Source organism: Temnothorax americanus, unplaced genomic scaffold, assembly GCF_048541705.1.
Source record: "Temnothorax americanus isolate GAGA-0224 unplaced genomic scaffold, ASM4854170v1 Scaffold262, whole genome shotgun sequence".
Classification (NCBI taxonomy): Eukaryota; Metazoa; Arthropoda; class Insecta; order Hymenoptera; family Formicidae; genus Temnothorax; species Temnothorax americanus.
Window position 1 is genome coordinate 38987 of NW_027509403.1, and position 6014 is coordinate 45000.

Consider the following 6014-nt stretch of genomic DNA (forward strand, 5'->3'; position numbering starts at 1 on the left):
CGTGAGCCGGCTGCGCCATCTTGAAAAAAAGAGTACAAAAATGGGTTTTTTGCGAATAACTCGGAAATTATTAGTTTCACGGGAAAGAACATTTAGAGCGAAAATGTAGCTGATAAAATTCCTCGCAATTTGGTTTTTTGAAGAACTTCGTACGACCATTAGTTCCCGAGATAGATTTTTTTGAAGCATCGGGCAAATGAGGAAAGAGCTGTTTCTTCCAGCGTTTTTTCAAAATATCTCAGTTCTGACTGTCCGAAAGTAAAAAATGCATACAATGAAAGTGGAAAAAAATTAAAGTACCTACAAAATGCATTATTTATGTTATACCGCGCAACTAATATTTCTGTAAATATTACGGTTTAAATAAAATTTTGACTTTCGGAAATTATGAGAATAAATATTTCCTCGCAATATAAGTCGGAAATGGGTAGTCCTACGTAAAAAATTGTTAAAATCAAATAGAAAGGCTATTAAATTTTCATTATTTTGGTTTTTGACCTATTTGCATACGACTAATAGTATTTTTGATATCCGTAAAAAAAAAAACGGTTTTTAGGTACACTTCTCAAAAAATGGCGGACTTCCGAGTTATCTTTTTTTAAAAAAATACACATGTTTTTTTAAGTTTATTAAATTATCTTTAAAATGATTTTTTATTTGACCTTCTGTGCCCAGATAGCAAAATGTGACAGAACACGTTTTTGCGATTTATGTATAGCATGTTATATCAACAGAATGTTGTCAATATTCTAGCAAGTTATGCCGTTTCAGTTAATGCTGTCAGAAACGCAGCAAAAATTAAGCACCATGTGCGTCACGATGTAACAACCGAAATGCGGCAAAAATTGAGCAGAGTTTATCAGTATAAATAAAGCAAATTTCAAACATTGCATGCTGGCACAATGTGTCAGCAGAGTGCACACCGTGATTGCGCATAACTTGCTATCATAGTGTAACAACAGATTGTCAGCAGAAATCAAACTTGTCTGCGAGTACACTATGATGGCAGAAACGCTGCAGAAACGCAGCATGCTCTGTTGGCATATCAAGACCATTTTATTTAATATATAATTTTTATTTTTGAATAATCAGAAATATAAATTATTAAATTTTATATTAATGTTAAATTCTGTGGATATAAATTCTGTAAACATGATACATGATTCAAGAGTAGTTATATATATATATATATATATATTAAAAATTGCAAACATACGCGTGTAACGCATTTTTTTAAATTTTTCTTTCTAAAACATTATAAAAGAAACAGCTTGAATTCATTTTTAAAATATAATTATAATTTTATATATACAACTGTTTATACTAAATTATATATATATATATATATATATATATATATATATATAATATATATACTAAAAAACTATATCGATTATAAAACTGTGTTTTTAAAACGTGATATACATTTTATACAGCAATAGGATATGATTTTATATTATAGTATTCATAGTCGAATCTTATAATTAAGACCGTTTTAAGTTACAATCTTAAGACGTCATAAATCCAATCACAGAGCCGTATTAGCATCTTAAGCCGGTATTCATAGAGAACCGACTATGAATACTGGCCTAAAACATTTATACTTAAGGCCATTGCACGTAACAATGTTTTAGTTGTAATCGTAAGGCCGTAAGAAAATAGACCAACCACAGGCGATTATTTTTTTCGCGCTTGAAGAATAATCGAGTGTGATTGGTCTATTTTCTTATAGCCTTATGATTAAAACTAAATCTTTGTTACGTGCAATGGCTTTAAAAAACGGTCAGGAAGAAATGATTGGCTACATCTTGAAAAATTAAAGATTAATTATAAAGAAATACTATATTAAAATGTTTTTAATTATAAATACAAAAATATTTATTAAACATTTATTATTTTAATTATAAATACAAAAATATTTATATGTAAAATATATAAATTTTTCAAACATTTTTGTATTTATAATTAAAAACATTTTAATAGTATATTTCTTTATAATCTTTAATTTTTTAACATGTGGCCAATCATTGTAGAGTGGCCAACAACTATATTTTGTTATGGATACACCATATGATATAGGGTGAGATTTTTTTGTATGCTAGCTTTTATACTCTATGAGACGAGTTATTACCAACGGGTTACCTACCGCCGATAAGTCAATTACAACTACAGTCGGTAATCTGTCCCATAAAGTAAAAAGCTGATGGAGATAGACTATGTTTCCATCGAGGGTTCAAATCGGGTCAGAGTCAGCCAAGTCAGCCAATAGTTATGCTGGTTACAATTGCAATTAGGTTAATTCCGTTATAATCAGCATAACCATTGGCTAACTGGTTGACTCTGACCCGATTTGAACCCTCGATGGAATAATAGATGGATAGGCTGAGTTTCCCCTGAGCGCGTCACGCATCGCGTCATCATGTATCGTTAACCAATCCGAACATCCCGTCACAAATAATGTAAAGGCCATTGCACGTAACAAAGTTTTAGTCATAATTGTAAGGCCGTAAGAAAATAGACCAATCACATTCGATTATTCTTCGAGCTCAAGGAAAATAATCGACTGTGATTGGTCTATTTACTTACGGCCTTACGATTATAACTACAACTTTGTTACGTGGAATGGCCTTAATAAAATACGATGTTTTGATTGGTGACGGATGACGCGACGCGTGACGCACTCAGTGGAAACTCTGCCATACGCTAAATCATACCTTACAAGCTTGTGATTGGTGGAACCGTTAGTACAGTCGAGCGGCACTTATATCCCGCGCTTTGCGTTATTCATTTATTCAGAATAACTGCAAAAGCTGCCGGACGAACAGTTCATCTTGGTCAGTAATCAGACGGAAATTGAATTTTTATCGGTGAGAAATAAGAATATAATATACAATACTTGGACAACGGCGACGAATAATATAATAAGATAAGTATGAAACGCTCTATTTCACGGAAACGGTGGCATCAATTGAGTGATAGGCAACAAAGAAGAATTAGATCCGAAATTAAAACTAATTTGCATGATAAGAGTTATATATTAAAGAATACTTTAAGAGAGGTAGACAATATTAAGACTCAAGGTAAGTGTGGCACGTCACATATAAAACATACTTTTACAGATAATGTGGAAAATAATTATATTTGCGATAGTGCATGTTCATCGAGTGCATGTTCTATAAATGTTGAAGATGATGCAGATGTTCTTCTTGATAATGATGTTTTTTCTTCTGATGATAGTGTGTCCTCTGTTATTAGTAATACTTCCTCATCGGTTATTGAGCCATCTCTTCGCGAAAAAATAGCATCCTGTTTTGTAGAAAACAATCTTACTCACGTACAAAGTAATAATATTTTATCTCTTCTTAAAACACATTCTTGTTTTCGTAACTTACCAAAAGATGTGAGAACACTTATAAATACTCCACGAGATAAAGCTATTACATATAAAGTTGATCCAGGCGAATACATTCATTTTGATGTAGCAGCATGTATTTCTCGAGAACTTGAACGCTTTCCAACTTTATCTTTACCTAACGAATTAGACATTGATGTAAGTACCGATGGATGTAATTTAGACAAATCAGGTAGCATTCATATTTGGCCAATTCAGTGTAGACTCGCGAACATTAGGCATTCGAAACCAATAGTAGTAGGAATATACAAAGGCACGGCAAAATCAAATGATCCAAATGCATTTTTTGAAAAATTTATTGCAGACATAAAAAACATATTGGTTAATGGAGGTATAACTTTTCATGGAAAAATATTACCTATACGTTTAAGATGCTTCATAGCTGATGCACCAGCTCGTGCTTTTATTGTCAATCATAAAGGTCATATGTCCTGCCATCCATGCTCTAAGTGTAAAATTTCTGGTGTAATATGTGAAGGACGGTATGTTTTCTGTGGCGTTAATTATTCCCTGCGAACCAATGAAGAATATATTAGATGTTTAGATGAAGATCATCATAAAGATGGCAAAAGCCCACTGTCAGTACTATCTATAGGAATGGTTTCTCAAGTGCCTTTTGAGTACATGCATCTTGTGTGTTTAGGAGTTGTAAAAAAATTATTATCTGCATGGATTCACGGAAAATATTCACGGTTAACAAAATTATCTGCAACATCTATTGCTCGGATATCTAGACGCTTGAAAATACTCGCAAGATATTGTCCTTCTGATTTTGCCAGACGTCCAAGATCACTTGATGCATGTGCAAAATATAAAGCTACAGAGTATCGACAATTTCTTCTATATACAGGTCCAGTTGTTACTTACGGTATTCTTGATCACGAAGTGTACACGCACTTTTTATTTCTGTATGTAGCAATTAGAATATTGGTTTCAACATCACCGACACAAACATATTTGAATTTTGCTGATCTTGCATTAAAGAAAATTTGTTAATAGGTGTGATAATCTTTATGGTCCAACATTTAATTCGTACAATGTACATGGTCTTATTCATCTTACAAACGATGTGCGACAATTAGGTCCTCTAGATTCATTTTCAGCTTTTCCATATGAAAATAATATGGCTGTTTTCAGAAAATATTATAGAAAACCTGGTTCTGTCCTTCAACAAATTTCAAACAGAATCTCCGAAATAGAAGCACATGCAGCAATTGACTATTGCACTATTGATTCATCAATTCATGTATCTATGAAGCATAATATAGGTCCTCTTCCATGTAATGTTGTTTCTAATTGTAATCAATATCGTAAAATTGTGTTTGATGAAATCTTGCTCAGTTTAGATTTACATGATAATTGCTGTATGTTACGTGATGGTTCTATTTGTATTGTTGTCAATATTTTTATGGCTGACAATTCACATTATTTGGTATTAAAAAAATTTTCACACGTAGATACATTTTATGATATAGGTATTTCATCTTCAGCACTTCACATTTTTAAATGTTCCACATTAGATGATAATATCTTTTTTGTACATATAAGGGAAGTCTCTTATTATAAATGTTATAGAATGCCTTTTTGGAATTCCACATTAATTCATGACAATAATATTGAAGAAAATTTACAAATTTCTGAATATATAGTTGCTGCTATCACACATCACACATATTAAAATAAAACTTAAAAATATTTTTTAATAACATATATTTGCAACTAATCTATTTCTGCTTTTAATTTTTTGTTATAATATAACATATTCTATAGAAAATTGATTACAACTGTATGTTTTTGCTTCCGTTTTTGAAATTTTGGTTCTAATTCTTCTTTGTATCGTCTCTTGAATTATTACTGTTTTTATTCGTTTGCTATAATTTTAACTCGGGTGTCTATAAATATTATTTCTCTTGATGACACTTTACAAATAATGGCCGGGTTTCAGCTTCCTGTTCCAATGCAGTATTGCGCAACGCTTTAATATCTTTTAAAAACTTCAATAATTGCAACTGTCAAATTTATAAAATATTAAGCTATATTTTATTTATTTTATTTATGTATTTTTTAATTAACTTAATTGCATTATATATAGATATTAATGATGTTTTTTTTAATTTTAAGTAAACTTATAAGTTAATGAAATAAGTTGTAAAAAAATATAAATATTTATATAAGTACCTTACAAGATTTTCTTATTGATGTATTTTTTCAGGTACTTGGAGAAACTATTGTACTTATTTCTGAATATTTGGAATATTTATGTAGTAAAGTGTAATCCCAAGCAGCATTTTTCGGTTAACTTTCCGACTAAGGACTACTTTTCTACTAATCACAACGTTGTAAGCGGTTCAAGAAAGTTATAAAATGTAACTTATAATTACTAACGTTTTTTGGACGTTGTCTAAACGTTAAAATTACGACGTGCTTTTTTTATCACTTTCCCAACGTCAAATTCGAAACAGTTTAAGTCTTATTACCCGACGTTAAGATATTTAACGTTCGCCTGACGTTATACTCTGCACTACACTTTTCGAGCGACTTCAATACGTAATTCCCAACGTAAACCAACGTTTTGTTATCAAACGTTGTAAAACGCTAACGT

General features: G+C 31.1%; 1 pseudogene; it reads left to right on the forward strand.

Annotated features, from left to right (window-relative positions):
* Positions 1-1405: 1405 nt before the first annotated feature.
* On the forward strand, positions 1406-4154 carry LOC143899341 (uncharacterized; annotated as a pseudogene).
* Positions 4155-6014: the final 1860 nt, after the last annotated feature.